The sequence below is a fragment of the Gigantopelta aegis genome, chromosome 10 (assembly GCF_016097555.1).
Source record: "Gigantopelta aegis isolate Gae_Host chromosome 10, Gae_host_genome, whole genome shotgun sequence".
Classification (NCBI taxonomy): Eukaryota; Metazoa; Mollusca; class Gastropoda; order Neomphalida; family Peltospiridae; genus Gigantopelta; species Gigantopelta aegis.
In genome coordinates, this window is record NC_054708.1 from 68,261,701 (window position 1) to 68,283,442 (window position 21,742).

The following is a 21,742-nucleotide window of genomic DNA, read 5'->3' on the forward strand; positions in this document are numbered from 1 at the left end:
TTTTAAAAACATTTAATTGTTCTTTATGTCCTCATTCAAATATACTGATGTTTTTTGTTTTCTGATGACAAAGCAAAATACTTTCGCAAGAAGTAGAGTTTCGTTTTTTATTTTATTGTCAGAAGATCGGGGACACTCAAGGTGCACTATGACTCGGGTGGACGGTACGTACAAAACAATATATATTAAGAAATAAAATGAAGTACATACATGTATATCCTAGTACAAACATTAGGTCGATCACAAACACATTTCATATAGAGCCACTGATATATAATGGAAACAAATATATTTAACATGTAATTAAAGACGTTAAAGTGTACCGTACGAAATTATTGGGAGTCGAAATCCAGTTTGCGCTACTAAGAGTAGAACAACCAGAAACATATTGAATATACAGACATTGATATTCTAAACAACAATCTGTATTTAGTATGTAAGTTGTTGGGTTTTTTTTTTGTTTTGTTTATTTATTAGTCAGAAACATGTTAGTTCTTTTAACTGTACATTTTGCTTATTGGTTTCATCATCAAAATACACGTCGTTAATGTTATATTAATAATATTGCATTCAACATTAATACATCAAATGTTGTTGGTAGAGAGTTTGATGTTAAATAGTTATTGCATAGCCACACAATTCACAATTCTTTTGTATAAGTATCATTTGTTAGTGTTTTTTGAACAGTCGATGTAACCTTGTTGTCTTATTATGACAAAAAGTAACACAGAAACCATTAGATGAAAATCGAAAAAAGAGAGAGACCCCCCCCCCCGTCAGTAGTTTTACACTGTATGTCGACAAAACACCGTGTCCATACTATTATTATTCCATAGCATTTTTGAAGATTAGACGAGTTTGCAGGGTGGGGGAGGGCGTCGTGGGTCGAAACTCTCCCTCTTCCAAGCGAATTTTATTTAATTTTAAAAAAATATTTTTAAGGGGAGCTTGACTAAACCCCAAACTGTACTCGACACAGTCCACACACACACACACATACACACACACACACACACATGCGCGCACACACACACACACACACAAAACCACACACACACACAAACACACACACACACACACACACACACACACACACACTGCGCACCTGAAATACATTTCTGTCATAATTTTGATATGTTCTTTAACATTCAACATATACATTTGAATTTTATTATATATATATATATATATATATATATATATATATATATACACACACACACACACACACACACACACACACACACACACACACACACACACACACACACACATATATATATATATATATAACTAGGAATAAGCAAGAAACCTCATTTTAATAAATATATACCATCTTGTCAGTGGGACTGGTCGTAACCTAGTGATAAAGCGTTCGCTTGATTCGCAGTCGGTCTAGGATCGATCCACGTCCCATTGTACTAATTCACGTTCCAGCCAGTGCACCACGACTGGAATATCAAAATAACCTTTTCTCCTGTTAGTAGTCCTCAACACTAGATATCATTTTAAACTACTCTGTCTTCATTTTGAAGAGTATGAAATTTTGTTTTTCTTATATTTCTTTTGTATTAGAGGTTTTACCTCTGTTTTATCTTCTTTTGGACCCCGTGTGCAAATGTTTGCGTTACCACAGTTCGAACTCTGAATAAGAAAGTTTTCCCCCATGGGTTATTATTCCATGTTGTTCAGTTTACTTTAATGTTTCGGTAAGTCTGGCTCGTTGCAACCTTCAGACGAAGTCATTGTACGACTTCTATTATTTAATATGATTTTTTTTTTTTATGTTTTGATGCACATGATCTATCATAACTCTACAAAATGTAACGTGGATAATGTTTTATGATATATTAATTTAATTCTTATATTTGCCAGGTTTATAAACTAGAGGTGCAACGCAAATGTTTGGTAATAGTGCAATACTTTATATTAATTACAGAGGGCGGGATTTAGCTCAATCGGTTGAGTGCTCGCTTGAGGAGCTTGCGTCGCAGGATCGAACCACCTCGGTGGATCCATTCAGCTGATTGGGGGTTTTCTCGTTCTAACTAGTGTACCACTCTGGACAAAGGCCGTGGAATGTACTTTCCTGTCTGTGGAAAGTGCATATAAAAGATCCCTTGCTGCTAATGGAAAGATGTAGCGGGTTTCCTCAGATGACTACGTTTCAGAATTACAAAATGTTCGACATCTAATAGCCGATGATAAATGAATCAATGTGCTCCAGTGGTGTCGTTAAACAAATCAAAATAAACTTATGCTAATTATAATAACTATGATAATAAATGGAAGTAAGAAGCACATAGAACTAATAATAATAATAATAATAATAATACTACTACTACTACAAATTTTAACAACCACTCAATCACTCATAAACGTCACAACCCCAACCCACACCAAAACTGTTTGTAATTATGTTCAGCCTCAACCAAGTACTCGCATAGACATACAGGCTCCATTTATGTATTTGTGTATGTGTACATGTGTGTATATAATATATACGTGTGTGTGTGTGTTAGAGAGAGAGAGAGAGAGAGAGAGAGAGAGAGAGAGAGAGAGAGAGAGAGAGAGAGAGAGAGAGAGAGAGAGAGAGAGAGAGAGAGAGAGAGAGAGAGAGAGAGAGAGAGTGAGTGGTAGGGGAGTGGAGGGCAGGCTAATAGTTGTCCGAATTAAACTAAAATGCCTGAATCTGGATAACAACACTTATTTATATTTACATTACTACCAAACAGCTACAAACGAATCTACGCATGTTTACATGAATTACTAATATAGTGAGTAGAATGGTGGAATTACACTGTGAAAAGTTTTCAGGTCAACTAATTTTGACCGTCTGTCACTAATTCAAAGAGTTAAAGTTTATTTTGTTGAACGACATCACTAGAAAATATTAATTTATTAATCATCGGCTATTGGATGTCACATATTTGGTAATTTTGACATATATTCTTAGAGAGGAAACCCGCTACATGTTTCCATTAGTAGCAACATATATACTCTTCAAGAAAAGTAGGGGAACTCTAATAAGAATAATAAGGTATAATAGCTGTGGGGGATGGTTATATGATAATAGTGAATTAATTGGGCAAACATTACAACCGGTTGTTCAGTATTACAGTAGGTTTTATAACCACCAAAGATCTTGAAGGACGATTGGGGTCAGAAGTGAATTTTGAAAGTTGACTTTTTTAATCAGTAAATCGCAAATACAAAGAATAAAAATGATAAAAACAAAACAATAACAACTGTATGATCAACAGAATGAAGACGATTGACAGAAATAATGTTCCACAGTGATTAATGGACCTTCTTGGAAATTGTCAAACTCGAGAATGACACCACACGCACACGTACGGGGCAACTACGTGCTGCATGTGCAAACTATGGAATGTGTTTCGGTGTGTTGATAAACAGGCCTGAACGTTTTTTACTAGGAGGTATGTGGTCTAATAGTTGATATTAACATTAATATTTCAGGTTCCCCTAATTTTTTTGAAGAGTATATTTTATATACACCATCCCACAGACAGGACAGCAAACACCACGGTCTTTGAAATACATGTCGTGATGCACTGGCAGCAACGAGAAATAGCCATCGACCCATCGACGGGGATCGATCGTTGACCGACCGCGCATCAGACGAGCGCTTTGCTAGGCTGTGTCCCGCGCCTGTATCTCTATTAAGTTACAATAAAGCAACACCACAGCTCTCGTGAACAATTATTACCACGACAGTGATGATACAAGATTTATAATAATGCAAACGAAATAATAATAATAAAACGCTATTACATAGCCACCACAGAGTTCTACTTTTAACACATTTATCCATGTGGTATATTCCCAGTAAAGAGTCAAACACGTAGTATGGGCAGATCTATTTCGGTCCGAAGCAAGATGTTGCTCGGTAGTAAAGCGCTGGCCTGATGCGCGATCAATCTAGGATCTATCCCCGTCGACGTCCCCATTGCTAGGCAACATGACGTGGCGACAGCGGATTCATCTCTCATAAATATCTGGCGTGGGTCTTAACCATATGTCCGACGCCATATGATTGTAACTGCTTCCTTCTTTCTTCATCAATTTCAATAGTGAACATTAGTTAGGTTTGTCAGAGATACGTAGGTATGCTGATTGTGGGTAGCAGTACACCAAGCAGTATCTCAGTGGGTAAAAAAATCGAGGCGCATCCAACTTTTCATTCTACAGTTAACGCTGACAGTCCTGTCATTGATGATACATGTCACAGCGTTTCTTCTCATAAAATGTTGTTTATTCTCAACAGTTAATTTTTGTAATTTAATTCGAACTAGCTACTATTGTGCTTGTGGTTGTACTAAAATAAGATACCAATTATTTTGTTCTGCGTAACTAGGGAAATCAAGGTGGCCCAGTGGTAAAGCGTTCGATTGATGAGCGGTCGGTTTTGGGATCGATCCCCGTCGGTGGGCCCATTGGGGTATTTCTCACTCCAGCCAGTGCACCACGACTGGTACACCAAAGGCCGTGGTATATGCTATCCTGTCTATGGGATGGTGCATATAAAATATCCCTTGCTGGTAATCGAAAAGTGGCGACAGCGGTTTCCTCCCTCAATATGTGTGTGGTCCTTAACCATATGTCCGACGCCATATAACCGCAAATAAAATGTGTTGAGTACGTCGTTAAATAAACCATTTCCTTCCTTCTAGGGTAATCAAAGATGCTTCTAGTTACGACTCACTACACAGATGCCATCTGCCATTGAAATCCATGTTAAATAGCCCAACGTCAAATGAAGATTGCCAATAGAACGGGTTTTCGTTGGAAATAACAATATATAACATTGCGAACATACAACATATAAGCATTTAATTTCACTCCAAAATAGAGAGTATTTACGTCTAAGTTTTTTGTTTTTTGCTACATGGCCGCATCTGGCTGTAGTATCAGTCCGAACTAGCGGTGCAGGAACCAACTAACACCGACTACCTGTTTCATTATTACAAAATAACATGGACAAAATCCAGCCAGAGGGCTTACTACTGACAACTAGAAATCGTTTTAATTCTTCCCCAATATATTAGAATTGACTATGTGAACCACAAGATATGTCAGTATTTTAGTGAACTATATTGGATCATGGTAAATGAAAGTTTGTTTTGTTTAGCGACACATTGATTAATTCATCATCGGCTGTTGGATGTCAAACGTTTGGTAATTCTGAAACGCAACATTTTTCCTAATGCAGCAAGGGATCTTTTATATGCATTTTCCCACAAACAGGAAAGCACACACAGCGGCCTTTGTCCAATTGTGGTGCACTGGTTGGAACGAGAAAAACCCCAAATCAGCTGCATGGATCCATTTAGATGATTCGGTCCTGCGACGCAAGCACCTCAAGCCAGCAGTCAACCGACTGAGCTAAATCCCACCCCCTCATGGTGAATGAACTCTCAGCCAGAAGTAAACTGTGTAGTGAGACCTGTCTGATATGAGCAGCTTCAACCCCTATGAGTGGTAGAATTTATATCCATGGTGTATATGTCGATTGATACTCTGTGTGAGCAGTTTTAGCCACGTATGTAATATAACCCCTATACACTCTAGGTTAGGTCATAATAAAATAAATATAAAATTTGTATCACCACCCACCCGGATAATAAAGACTTCTTGTTATTTTTAAAATTTTGTTTTGTGTTTTTAAAGCCGCACACCCTAGTTCCATCCAGCGAAAATAAATTATAATTTAGTTAATCTACAAACCTGTAACACACTTAGATCACGTTTTTATCAAATGGAGTGAAAAAGCAGGTTTTATATTGATAAATACCATGGGAATCCCCATGTCCCAATTGCTTGAAATAATTTTGAAAGTTAGTATTCTGATGTCACCGGTAGAAGCACAACAATGTCTACGTCACGACAAATTTCACAGACTTGGGTGCATTCGTTTCACCTCTCCTGGATATGTTCCACCTGTTCTGTCCTGGTTGTATCCCCTCTCCAGATATCGTAAGACTTAGCAAAATTATTGGTTTTAAGGGTTTGTAACGTTTTGTATTGAGACACTTACTTGTCTGAACTTTATTGTTACTGAAAATGTTCACGAACTGTGAAGAAAAATCTCACAAATGAGCAACAACAAATCGGATGTTGATTGCGCGAACCGTGCACGAGAAAACAAACCGAACCAAAATGATAACGGTCACGTGATATACCAACGTCTGTGACATTAAAAATAGATTGGACCTCCTTGCTTAACGGTTTTTTCTCGACAACACGTTTTGTGAAAAAATGCAAAAAATGCATTTCGTGGTTTTACAAACATCAGGATTACCAAAAAGCACTTCAGGTGAATGGAAATGTGTAATCTAAATAATAAAATGTAAGTAAAGTGCAATTTTATTTGTGAAAAATGGGGTTTAATAGCGAAAAACAACGCCGTAATGGTTAACAAATAAACGTAACTAGGGTGTGTCCCTTTAATAATATGTTTGTCCTTTAAATACATATTATATTCGTTGATGCGGTATTTCCAAGGTCCTGAAAAATAAAAATAAATAAAAGGTCAAAATCCCCCCCACCCTCCCTTATTTTCAAAACGAAAACAGAAGAAAATCTAACATTTAGTTGATTTTGGCCTTAGGACCAAACGCCAACACCTATTACTATTACATGTAGTCCTATAACAGACAGTTCCGCCGCTGCAGTCAGTCTTCATACACAACACACTTAAAGACGCAGCTGTGTAATAATAATCGAGGCGTTTGTGATAGATTACCAAGAGAATTAAACGTTGACCTTATAATAACATTATCAGCTATGAGCTGCATGGTTTAAATCTATTTTAGCGTATCTTTTGTATTCCCAATATGGAGTAAAAGAGTTACCTTTTCTCTCACGTACGCGCTGCAAAGCGTCTCAGAAAATGCCTACGAAAAAAATTGAACGGTTCCAAACTTCATCCAAAAACAAGGATAACTTATACGCGCTCCTATTTTTGTAGTGGGGGAGGAGGGGCGGGGGTGGGGGGGGGGGGAGGCTGATTTTTGCCTGATTTTAACGAAAGTGCCCGAATCTGGATAACAACGTTCATTCATATTAGTACTACTGCCACGCACGCACGCACACACACACACACACATACACGCACGCACGCATACATGCACATACACACACGCATAGACACACACACACGCACGCACGCACGCACGCACACAGGCACATACACACACGCATAGACACACAAACACGCACGCACGCACGCACGCACGCACACACATACACACACACACACACACATACTTATTACCCATGAGGTCTACAATAAACAGATACATAAATGTCATATTTCCCCACGTAATCTTTATTGCCTGGGTCATAACAATACCTTAAACGTCACGAGTCGCTATAGCAGCTTCAAGCTTGCGACAGTCTAGGTTTCGGATATTGACATCAATCCACGTCACTGTATCTGACATCGCTGGATGTTATTAAGGTCGATTGTGAAGCGATTACAATCATATTTAACGTTTCTCCAAATCATAGTTTGTGGATAATAAATAAATTATAACATTCGCAGGAGTGCCATTCGAAATTTTTGAAACTCGTTTGGGAATTGTTTTATACCTCTGGCTCTCACTCGGAGAAGTTTCATAATTTTTGTATACCATTGTTGTTCATTCAATAATAATAATAATAATAATAATAATAATAATAATAATAATAATAATAATATATGCTTCATGTGACCCGATAACCCGTATCGGATAATTCGAAGTGTTATCAGGTCATTAGGAAATGAGCTGTGCGCAAGACGGATGTTTGCTCAATTTTGAATTGTCGTTTTCTTAATTTTTCGAACATCCATTTACAGCAATAATTGTTGTATGCATAAATAAATATAACATTTACATTTTCCGTAACGTCAAATTACGTCTTATTTTTCATTTCTCGATTATTCGCTCCCATTCGGAACTAGCCAGCGTTTTGAATTAAACATTTTGAAACAAAGAAGCAAGTAGCTTCCTCAAAGCATGTTTACAATGGACCAGTGTCTGACGTCACAGTCACTAACAGCCAGTGATGTAGATCTTCTTCAGGTCACACATAAACGTGAGTTTAATTTCACATAAACAGTTCAAAAATTGTAATGCTGTAACACAACACACTTTGAAATATAATCAAATTATTTTATATAAAATTTGGAAACACATAACATTTTGGCTGGCTATGCCATTCCCAAGATGCTTTCGAGCACCTGGTATTGTCTTATTTCCGGTAGTTGTTTCTAAACGATAAAACTAATAGTTTATATATCGCTTTTGACTGAAACATATTACCAAAATATAACTTGAAAAGGGTTGCATGAAAAAAAAAAAGGATCAGGTTACTACGATTTGATTAGATTTGTTTACAGTTATCTAAACCTCGCCAAATAACCACGATATCAAAATGTAGTAACCTGATATTCTATGTGTATATTTGCATACAAATCATGCCGCATTTTTACATGGAGTACAACTAATATTGTGAGTAGAATGGTTATGGTGATTTTGTGTCAGGAGAGCTGATTGTGTGTGGCGTAGCGTGGATTGCCAGCGCCAGGGGCAAGGCAAGTATTGCTCCCCCTAATCGGTGGACCGTTAGCACTCCCCGAGTGCCGCCCCGGTGGCTCCGCTCACGCTACGCCAATACAGTGTGTCCGACTGTCATTGTTTTGTGCCCGAATTCGAGGATTTCCTGCATATCTCGTCTCGTACTGTTATGATTCTAATGCTCCGTCCCACTTACGAGGCTCGTGTTGCAGGCCTGTGAACTAAAACTGTAAATTTCTTCTGAGCACAGTAATAGGAGAACGTGTATGTATGTATGTGTGTGTGTGTGTGTGTGTGTCTGTGTGTGTGTATGTGTGTGTGTCTGTGTGTGTATGTGTGTGTGTGTGTCTGTATGTGTGTATACGTATGTGTGTGTGTATCTGTGTATGTGTGTGTGTGTGTGTGTGTGTCTATGTGTGTGTGCGTGTGTGTATGTGTGTGTGTGTGCGTGTGAGTGTGTGTATGTATGTATGTATGTATGTGTATGTATGTGTATATGTGTGTGTGCGTGTGTGTGTGTGTGCGTGTGAGTTAGTGTGTGAGTATGTGTGTGTGTATGCATGTGTGTATGTGTGTCTATGTGTGTGTGCGTGTGTGTATGTGTGTATATGTGTGTGCGCGTGTGAGTGTGTGTGTATGTGTGTGTATGTGTGTGTATGCATGCATGTGTGTGCGTGTGTAAGTGTGCTTGTGAGTTAGTGTGAGTATGTGTGTGTATGCATGTGTGTATGTGTATGTGTGTGCGCGTGTGTGTTTGTTTGTGTGAGAGAGGGGGTGGGGATAAGCATGGCCCTCCCCCCTCCCCCCGCTCAGCGGCATCCACTGGCCTGTCAACCACTCGTGAGGTCTTCTGTCCGTTTTAAGAAACAAGAAACAATAAACGGTTCACCATTCGTCAACTGACATTTTGTTCCATACGTGGTAAGCGTTTATCTATTGGTTGTTTTCTTTCATTCAGCCTTCGAGCTTGGGGGTTAATAACAGGTGAATCACCCACTCCAGAATACCAGCAACTGGGATATGAAAATTCAATTATGTTACATTAAAAAAATGTTTTATGCCAAGAAACCATCCCCCTGCTGGTTATAAGAGACAAAGAAAAACGCCTACGCAATGGTACATGCCAAAACAACAGGTCCATTTTCAAAGTATACCTGTAACAAATTCCAGAATGTCCCACTAGAATTAATCTGAACAAATCAATAAGTTCACCGGAGGGTAAAAAAAACTATATGAGGCGATCGGTCATTCGTATCAATTCGATCTCCAGGCTGTAGTGACCACCCAGACCACTGACAGTGGTTCAGCAAGCAATTAATTCTAATGGATTTAATTTAAATAATAAAACATACAAAATTGCCGTGTGTTGCTTTGCAGGAAAGCTCCCATAATTAGCTATCAATATTTAAAACCTGTGTTCTCGAAATGCTTTCATTATTAAACTTCCCATGTATTAATTCCATTCCTGTACGTGATCCTCGCTTGTATCTCAATAAAAAGGAAAGATATTTTGTAAAACAATATGCTTAACATTCCTGAGTTTGCTGCATTGTAAGATGTTTCCGACTAATAAAATATTTTTACGATTAAACTTACATATTAAATACAGTTTCTTGTTTAGAATATCAGTGGCTGTATATTCAATGTGTTTCTGGTCGTCTTAATATTTGTAAGAAGCCCAGAAATGGATTTTGTCTTCAAATAATTTTAGGAAATAAAAATGAAATTTAACCTAGTACATATATAAGAACGATTAGAAACACGTTTAATATACAGCCAATAATATTTTATGTAGAAAATTATATTTGATATGTAAATACAATCGTTAAACAGTCTTAAAAACTGCAGCAAATTCAGGAATGTCCCTTTATGAAAAAATAGGCGCAAATAATGTACTGTGTTAATCTGAACACAAAACAGCAATATGGAGGAAATGGCTCACCTACTGGTGGCCAAGAATATTTATTCAAATTAGGAAATGGTTCATCTACAGGTGACCGTGAATATTTCTTAGAATTAGATATCATTGTCAATACATCTTAATAACATTTGTTTTTCTGAATGTAATAACACCTAAACAAAATTCACAAGAGTCATTGTATGTTTAGTTTAATGCATGTGTGTTAAATGTTTCTTCTGTCGTAGGAGAAGGACGTAGCCCTGCGGTAAAGCGCTCGCCTGATGCGCGGTCGGTATAGGATCTATCCCCGCCGGTGAGCCCATTGGGCTATTTCTCGTTTCAGCCAGTGCACCACGACTGGTATATCAAAGACAGTGGTATGTGCTATTCTGTCTGTGGGATCGTGATGGTTGCTGATGGTCAGGTGTCACTATTGTTTTAAAATTGCTGACCATATAAACACCAGCCTTTGTAGCAATTAAACCATAGTCCCGTTCCACGAAGCGATCTTAGAGCTAAGATCAGCTTATGGCTCCCATAAAACAGTGTTTACCTTTGTATCGTAGAAGAAGACAGTAGCACCTGTGACGTCATTCTAAAAAAAAAAAAAAAAAAAAAAATCCGCCATCTTTTTTTTTGGACAACGATTCAAGTGAGACCGCTCTCAATGTCCTTGTTTAGATAAATATTCACTGGACTCTGCATGTTTTACAAACAAATACTATTGATGTTGTTGTTTTTTCAGTTGGATGCAAGCCTTTCATTTCCGATTGCTTTCTTTACATGGAAATGCCATTACCTTTTAAAATTGTATATCCGGAACATATTTTTGTTTATATTTTCGTTCGCACAGGGCATCAATAAATAAAATGCAAATTACATACATAGTGATACAAATCAATAAAACAAAAGATGGAATACTATGTGAAATAATGATATACCAGGTTGATTGCTTACATTTGTGTGTACGCACATGTAGGTAGTACTAAACAAAATAACTTCCGACTGGGTCAAAGTTCGAGGTGATAGAGAAGTTAACACCACAAGTCCTGTGATTGGTGATAAATGTGAGTGTGTTGGTTGTTAAAACAATTAATTTTATGTGGGCAAACAATTTATACAATTTTATTTCACCTAGTACCACTGTTTCAAGTAGCCTTGTGGTTAAAACATGTATGGGGTACCTGTATAAAAAAGTACTTAAATTTTATGCGGAGCTAGGGTAGTCATAGACACTACCCGTTATCTCTGAAATGAGCAGCTTGACCCCATTGTTTTCTGATTCACTTTAAGGGTAAGGGGTGGTAGTATTTATATCCGTGGCGTTTATGTCGATTGATACGCTGTAGGTAGGAGGTTTAGCCAAATATGTTACTATTGTCGTCTATGGTATTTAATTTGGTTGTATGTGCGCATGCGTGTTCTTGCGTGCTGTATGTCTGTTTATACACGAAACATTATTCTAATTGTATCTATAAAATAAATACGAAGGTAAAATGAAGTATTCATTCTGATGCATGTTTATCAAAATGTTTTGTCCTTTTTTTATTTTACCAAAAAACTAAACAAAATAATAAACAAGACGTATTACCCCCCCCCCCCCCACCCAACCTCCCCTCCCACAAACCACGCAAAAGAAAAAGAAGAAGAACAACAACAACAACAAGAACAAGAAAAACAACAACAACAACAACAACAACTACAACAGAAAGCTACAAACACATTCGAAACTATTTGGTGGATGCTAAAATTCCATTTTACGGACTGGCTCTTCGTTCGGACTCTGTCGTGTACATAAGGTACGATTTAACATAATACTATATGATGACGTTTCCAGTTCAGTTTATTTAGTTGAACATTAGTTGTACAGTCCATCAATGAAAGAACGCATTGAATATTGTGAATTATTAACATTGTCAACCCGAAACACGACACAGTCATATGATTTTGCGAGATAACTGTCATTCATTTTTTTTGTTTATCTTAGGCAGACATCCACTGCAGGTATTTTTGTTAGATTAATATAAATACTTAATGTCACATGTTAACGGTGACGTAGTGACTAAACTATTGGCCTTAATTGTCCAGGGGTCGAAATATTGCCGTCCGGACCGATTTTTACCGGTCAACATCGCCACAGCCCGAGATATTTGTTTTACCTGGCTCCTTCGGATCGGTAATTGTATTACGTTTATATTCACAGATTAGGTTGAGTCAATCAGGTTTAGTCCGGTAGATTTCAATTCGGGCCGGCCAAAGTTATAGTTTGACGGACCTAATGTTCGGCTGGAATTTCAGCCAATTTCAACTACTGTAGTGTGTTCTCATCCCAGTACTGGGTATCACATGTACTGTCTCTGTCTCTGTCTCTCTCTCTGTGTATCTCTGTCTCTGTCTGTCTCTTTCGGTCTCTGTCCGTCCGTCCGTCCGTCCGTCCGTCCGTGTCTCTCTCTCTCTCTCTCTCTCTCTCTCTCTCTCTCTCTCTCTCTCTCTCTCTCTCTCTCTGTTCAGCCAGTGTACCACGACTGGTACATCAAAGGCCGTGGTATGTGCTATCCTGTCTATGGGATGGTGCATATAAAAGATCCCTTGCAGCTAATCGGAAAGAGTAGCCCAATATCTGTGTGGTCCTTAACCATATAACCGTAAATAAAATGTGTTGAGTGTGTCGTTAAATAAAACATTTCCTCTCTCTCTCTCTCTCTCTCTCTCTCTCTCTCTCTCTCTCTCTCTCTCTCTCTCTCTCTCTCTCTCTCTCTCTCACCCTCACTTAAAGTTTAGCAGAGTATGATTCGGTTTAATAATTTAAAAAGAAGTAAATTAATTACATTTTTCTTTATTGTCGTTTTGTAACCTTTCTGCGCTACATGGCAGTATAGTTGCTCACTTTCTTTGACAATAATATGTTTGGAATAATGTACGTTATTTCAATAATGGATTGTAAGTACGATGAATGAAGTGTGCGTATCTGCAATTCTGTCATGTTTATTCGTTCAGGTTTGGGGGTGGGGTGGAGGTGCGGACGTAGCTAAGTGGTAATGCGCTCGCCTGATGCGCTGTAGGTTTGGGATCGATTCCCGTCGGTGGACTTATTGGGTTATTTCTGGATCCAGGACCTGCAGCACGACTGGTATATCAAAGGTCATTGTATGCACTATCCTGTCTGTGGGATGGTGCTTATAAAAAAATTCCGCTAATAATGTAAAAATGTAGTTTCCACTCTAAGACTATATGTCAAAATTCCCAAAATGTTTGACATCCAGTAGCCGATGATTAATATATCAATGTGCTCTAGTGGTGACGTTAAACAAAACAAACTTTAAACAAACAAACTGTACATCCATATTTATTTAACTGCTTTATATTATGCGATGCATTATAAGCAGATAATTTTAAGTAGGCCTAAATTGTAAATCAGGAAATGTTAGCGAGCATAAAATATTAGCGAATTTAGTGGAAATGTTTTATTTAATGACGCATTCAACACAGTTTATTTACGGTTATATGGCGCCGGACATTATGGTTAAGGACCGCACAGATATTGAGGGAGGAAATCCGCTGTCGCCACTTCATGGGCTACTCTTTTCGAGCATCAGCAAGGGAGCTTTTATACGCTCCATTCCATAGACATGATAGCACATACCACGGCCTTTAATGTATCAGTCGTGGTGCACTGGCTGGAGTGAGAAATAACCAAATTCAGAGAGGCTACACACGACGCTAATATTTCATGACGCTAAATTTAAAGAGACGTACAGCAGTCTGTTGTAAAAAAACAAGACCCCCCCCCCCCCCCCCCCCCCCCCCCCCCCCCAAACCCCACTAACAACGTATTTGCGATTGTTTTGTCGACGATTACACTAAACATACAACACTGGTTACATGCTAGTGATTAAACGAAAGAGATACCACTCAATTTAAGGTGTCTGTATCCTGCATAACGTTAACATTCGTCAAACATAGTTTTCAAATGATCGTACAACTTAAGATTATTCTTTTTTTTATTAAACCTTTTTAAAACATTTCCTATTGTGACAAGCTCGCTAAAGTTTTATGTTAATAATTTGCTTTTTGCCACATTTTAAGATCGCTAGTATGTTATGATGTTGCAGAATTTATATACATATTTTTATAACCTGACTCTGCAAGAAAGTGAACTATAAGGTCATCATTACCATACTGCATGAGATACACAATTAACGAGAGCTGTACGCTAGGTCTGGGGACCCCGTCTTAATTGGCCTTAACCAGGTGCCGCCGCAATACACTGATCAGTTCGCAAACATTGACACCATCTGGAGAACCGACTTCTCGTTTTAATAGCGTGAACACAAAATCACTACTAAATAACGATGTGCGGTACGACTGCGTTTCTTCAAAAGGAATCGTGTTCCCGTGACAGCAGAAAATGCAGATTTGCAGAGGCAGAAAAAGAAGAGGTTCGTGACCTAACCCTTTTGGTCATTTTGAAATGTAATAAATTACCCAAGACTGTTCCTGTTGGGGTGGGGGTGGGGGTGGGGTTGGGGGGGGGGGGGGGAGGTAACGATAACAAGGAAAAGTACCCATTTTCTTCAAATATATCATGTTTGTCTAACTAAAAATGATTCTATATTACTGTGGCGTGGTTTCTTTTATTTAACTGATCCTTAGATGTGTGTTCAAACTAAGATCGGCCTTGGAACCCCTTACAGTGCAAAATAACACAGAACCCTTTCTTCGGACCAGAGAACAAACATCTGATCCTAGTTGAGAACAAACACCTGATAATAGTTGTAGTCGCTGATATTTGTATCCATAATATAATACGCAAGGTCGTTTTAACATTTTCGCTTGCCCAATATGACACTTAGCAAGAATCCTTTTTGCATCCAGGTTCAATCAAGTACCATACAAAAATAGAGCCAAATATTGCTGTGTAATTTCACATTTTAGAACCCTATTACGTAATGCAATTTTTACCATTTCACATCAATAATTTTACTTGAAGTTTAGTTTGACACTCTCAAATGTCCTGTTTTAGGGATTTTATTGAAGACAAATCTACATTAGGCTGCTAAACACTACTTTGGTCCTAAATTTAAAATGAATTTGACGTTATATACTGGTATGATGTCATTAAAATGAACTCTCATTAGACTAAAACTTAGACTATGTTATTCATGTAAAACCCAAATTGATCATATATTTATTGTTACCTTTTAATATAACCATGACTACAAAGGTATTATTGCATCTTTGTACAAAGAGTCCATGGAAGATACTAACAAATCATAACATAACTACACCGAAATAGGCATACTGTTGACTCCATAATTTAAAAGATCAAAAACAACATATATATATATATATATATATATATATATATATATATATATCTATATATATATATATATATATATATATGTATGTATGTTAAATGTATGTATGTAATGTATGTAGTAGTATGTAATGTATGTATGTATGTAAGTATGTATTTACATATTAAAAAAAGTAGAGGAACTGTAATAAGAATTTACAATTGCCAAAATTGTAAGGTATATTAGCTGTGGGGAATAGTTATATGATAATAGTGAATTAATTGGGCAAACAGTACAACCGGTAGTTCAGTATTACAATAGGTTTTATGATCACCGAAGATCTTGAAGGACGATTGGGGTCAAAAGTGAAATTTGAAAGTTGTCGTTTTTTTTATCAGTAAATCACAAATTCAAACAATAAAAATGACTAAAAACTAAATAATAACAACTGTATGATCAACAGAATGAGAAAGTTTGACAGAAATAATGTTCCACAGTGATTAATCGACCTTCCTGGAAATGGTCAAAATCGAGAATGACACCCCACGCACGTGTACGGGGAACCTGCGGAATGAAAGTGCAAACTACAGAATGTGTTTCGGTGTGTTGATATACAGACCTGAACGTTCTTTACTAGGGTTGTCTGTGGTCAAAACGTATATTTGGTCTAATAGTTGATATTAACATTAATATTTCAGGTTACCCAACTTTTTTTCGAAGAGTATATATATATATATATGTGTGTGTGTGTGTGTGTGTGTGTGTGTGTGTGTGTGTGTGTGTGTGTGTGTGTGTGTTCAAGTTTACCTGTTTACAGTTTATGAATTGCAATAATACACTGGCAAGTGATTCAGCTGTATACGTTTCCTAAAATTATTAATGTATTAATGCACACTACATTCATAATTATGTTGAATTAATCAGGGCATTGAAACGAACACGACAGGGTGTGTCATACTCCCTGCTGAAGACAATAATAGATCTTGTGTCTCTTGAAACTAGAGGCTACCACGAGTTAGAATTTTAATATTTCCAGCCACCATTTAGTCTAACACAGACGAATCTAGCTTGGGACAACACTAATAGATTGCAGGTGGCTCTCATTGGCGGAGCATCTGGTTGATTGAAGTTTAATGATTCTGGTGTAAGTGTTGGACCACAGCCACTGGTAATAATACTAATAATACTAATTATTATTATTTAAAGGGACTGTCCTAAGTCTGCAGCTATTGTAGTTTGCGACTAATTGAGTCTTTTAGACAACTAAAAGTACGTAGTAAATACATGTTTTTGTTTAGAATATAATGTTTGCATAGCCAATGTACTTCTAGTCATCTGCTAACATATATGTTTTCGAACGTACAAAATTATTGGGCGGTAAAATCCGGTTTGGGCCACGACAAACATTAGGACAATAAACATCTTGTTATACAGACATTGATGTTCTACACAAAAGGAAGAAAATGTTTTATATAACGACGCGCTCATCACATTGTATTTACGGTAATATGGCGTCAGACATATGATTAAGGACCACACAGATATTGAGCGAGGAAACCCGCTATCTCCACTTCTTGGGCTACTCTTTTCGATTAGCAGCAAGGGATGTTTTATATGCACCATCTCACAGACAGGATAGTATATACCACGGGCTTTGTTACACCAGTTGTGGAGCACTGGCTGTAACGAGAAATAGCCCAATGGGTCCATCGACAGGGATCGATCCCAGAACGACCACGCATCAAGCGAACGCTTTACGACAGGGCTACGCCCCGGCCCTTGTTCTGCACAAGAACATTACTTTAATGTGTAAGGTTAGTCATCAAAATGGCTCTGTTAGTTTTCGTTGAGCTGATTTTCTAGAAAGAATTTACAGCTGAGGAAGATGATGTGAAATCAATTATGACAATATTACATTAAAGGGGCATTCCTGAGTTTGCTGCAGTTTTTAAGATGTTATCCACTAATAGAGACTTTTTAACGATTGTAATTACATATCAAACATATTTTTTCCGCATAAAATATTAGTGGCTGTATATTAAACGTGTTTCTGATCCTTTTAATATTTGTACTAGGTTAAATTTCATTTTATTTCCTAAAACATGTTTTTTCCTACGTACGAAATTATTTGAAGACAAAATCCAGTTTGGGCTTTTTACAAATATTAAGACGACCAGAAACATTTTGAATATACAGACACTGATTTTGTAAACAAGAAAATATATTTAATATGTAAGTTTAATCGTAGAAGTATTTTATTAGTCGGAAACATCGTACAATGCTGCAAACATAGCAATTCATGAAAAACTATGGGATTTGTCAACATAGCCACTTGACATCTTTTTGCTCAATATTAAAGCCACACGCCCTAGTTCCATCCAGCGAAAATAAATTATAATTTGGTTAATCTACAAACCTGTAACATACTTAGATCACGTTTTTATCAAATGGAGTGAAAAAGCAGGTTTTATATCGATAAATACCATGGGAATCCCCATGTCCCAATTGCTTGAAACAATTTTGAAAGTTAGTATTCTGATGTCACCGGTAGATGTCGCTCGAAGCACAACAATGCCTACGTCACGGCAAATTTCACAGAGTGCGCACAGACTTGGGGTGCGTTCCTTTCACCTCTCCTGGACATGTTCCAACTGTTCTGTCCTGGTTGTATCCCCTCTCCAGATATCGTAAGACTTAGCAAAATTATTGGTTTTAAGGGTTTGTAATGTTTTGTATTGAGACACTTACTTGTCTGAACTTTATTGTTACTGAAAATGTTCACGAACTGTGAAGAAAAATCTCACAAATGAACAACAAGCAAACGACAACAAATCGGATGTTGATTGCGCGAACCGTGCACGAGAAAACAAACCGAACCAAAATGATAACGGCCACGTGGTATACCAACGTCTGTGACGTTTGCACAGGAAGACTCCCTCTAAAAATAGATTGGACCTCGCTTGCTTAACGGTTTTTTCTCGAGTGCACGCGGCTTTTTAAGAAATACAAAAAATGCATTTCGTGGTTTTACAAACATCAGGATTACCAGGATTACCAAAAAGCACTTCAGGTGAATGAAAATGTGTATTCTAAATAATAAAATGTAAGTAAAGTGCAATTTTATTTGTGAAAAAAATGGGTTTAATAGCGAAAAACAACGCCGTAATGGTTAACAACTAGCCGTAACTAGGGCGTGTCCCTTTAATTTTAATTGTAAATATTCCGGTTATGCGCCTTTCTACGATCCTCAACTAAAATGAATGAAAACCACTCATAAATGCTGCATCATCGTGGTCGTAACCAGAAGAGGGTAGCTGAACGTTACACCCCGAACATTGTCCCTCGTTTATTTAACGGCGACGCTACACAATACGAGTGTCTCGTACGAGGATAGCCGACTGAATAGCGACCGATGACATCGTAATGTTTGTCTTGTCACAATGGGCTATAATACTTCTCATACACAAAGACTATGTACAGTTTGTAATTCCAATGACATCGAAGATGAATTCCATTTTTATACTGCATTGTCACCAATATAATGATCCGAGACAAAACATTATTAAAGCGTATTATAACAGACGACCTAGTTATTTAAAGCTAATTCAACTACTAGCTACTGAAAACATTAAAGAGGTCAATAAACTTGGGAAATATTTATTTCAGGAAAATAATTTAAGAAATAATTCAATTTAATCTAATTTTATATTGTATAGATATATAAAGTTTGTCATATTATGTAAAAATCACTCCGCACCATTATACTGTACTATACTGTAGTCCAGAGGTGGCAGTCTTCTTATAGGCGCGGTAAGGCTGTATATCTGGGGTGGCAGTCTTCCTGTAGACGCGCTAAGACTAGTCCTGGGGTGGCAGTCTTCTTGTAGACGCGCTAAGACTAGTCCTAGGGTGGCATTCTTCTTGTAGACGCGGTAAGACTAGTCCTGGGGTGGCAGTCTTCTTGTAGACGCGGTAAGACTAGTCCTGGGGTGGCAGTCTTCCTATAAACGCGCTAAGACTAGTCCTGGGGTGGCAGTCTTCTTGTAGACGCGGTAAGACTAGTCCTGGGGTGGCAGTCTTCCTATAAACGCGGTAATACTAGTCCTGGGGTGGCAGTCTTCTTGTAGGCGCGGTAGGACTAGTCCTGGGGTGGCAGTCTTCCTATAAACGCGCTAAGACTAGTCCTGGGGTGGCAGTCTTCCTATAAACGCGGTGAGGCTGTAGAGTCCCGAGGAGGGGCGGTTCTCCTGTAGACGATCGAAGCACTTGACAGCGATTCGGGAATACAATCATAATCTTGCCATTCATTCATTATACTTATGTTCGTGCTTCTATCCAATTAAGGTTCAGGCATGCTGTCCTGGGCACACACCTCAGCTATCTGGGCTGTCTGTCCAGGACAGAGAGTTAATTATTAGTTGCTAGTGGTTAGTCACAGAAAAAAAGGATGTAGTGGTCTTACACCTACCCATTAAATCGTTAAAACTCGCTCTGGGTGGGAGCCGGTACCGGGCTGCGAACCCAATACTCACCAGACGTATGCCCGATGGCTTAACCACGACACCACCGAGGCCGGTATAATCTTGCCAATACCCTTTCAAATTTGCTTTGTGCGGAGATACGATTTTGATCAAAATACCATCAGCCAATTTTAAACTGACAATCTTAGATATATGCTATTGTACGGTGGAAATCTGTAACAAGCAAGAATGTCAACTATACTGACGACCAAAAGAAACTTTACAAGGCTTGAAATTGTATTATTAAAAACCAACAAATGGCATGGTGTGATATCAAAGTTCAACGTCACAATGCATGTCGAAATACATGGCACGTTTTTGAAAGATGTTTGTAAGATGATTGTTTCGATTAGCAACACTATTTATCAGAGTATTCAAATGTTATGTATGTAAAGTTTCCGTTGGACGTCAGTATATATTACCACGGTTTAAATTACAGTGAATCAAACCAATCTTTTGAAATGTTTTTTTTAAATAATTATTGTTGTAATGGTCTGGTTTTGTTGAATGATCTGAGATAATTTAGCTGTTATGTTTGCTAGAATGGTTTAATTAGCTGTTTTGATTTTGTTTAATAAAGTGATATCTAACACGTTACACTTCTTCCATGTAGCAGTCAAGACCTTGTGAAAACGTCACTTGGACTCTGTTGTATGCAGAGATATAGGTTTTAACCAAGGTAACGGTTTTGTCGTTCAGATTATAGTTAATTTCACACTGACTGATTCAAGGGTAAAGGTGGGGGTCACTGTTAACCCACCTTTGCCAGTTTGAAATGCCCTTTTTTAAGGGACATTCCCGAGTTTGCTGCATTGTACAATGTTTCCGACTAATAAAATATTTCTACGATTAAACTTACATATTAAATATATTTTCTTGTTTAGAATATTAGTGTCTGTATATTCAATGTGTTTCTGGTCGTCTTAAAGCCGCACACCCTAGTTCCATCCAGCGAAAATAAATTATAATTTAGTTAATCTACAAACCTGTAACACACTTAGATCACGTTTTTATCAAATGGAGTGAAAAAGCAGGTTTTATATCGATAAATACCATGGGAATCCCCATGTCCCAATTGCTTGAAATAATTTTGAAAGTTAGTATTCTGATGTCACCGGTAGAAGCACAACAATGTCTACGTCACGACAAATTTCACAGACTTGGGGTGCGTTCGTTTCACCTCTCCTGGACATGTTCCAACTGTTCTGTCCTGGTTGTATCCCCTCTCCAGATATCGTAAGACTTAGCAAAATTATTGGTTTTAAGGGTTTGTAACGTTTTGTATTGAGACACTTACTTGTCTGAACTTTATTGTTACTGAAAATGTTCACGAACTGTGAAGAAAAATCTCACAAATGAACAACAACAAATCGGATGTTTATTGCGCGAACCGTGCACGAGAAAACAAACCGAACCAAAATGATAACGGTCACGTGATAT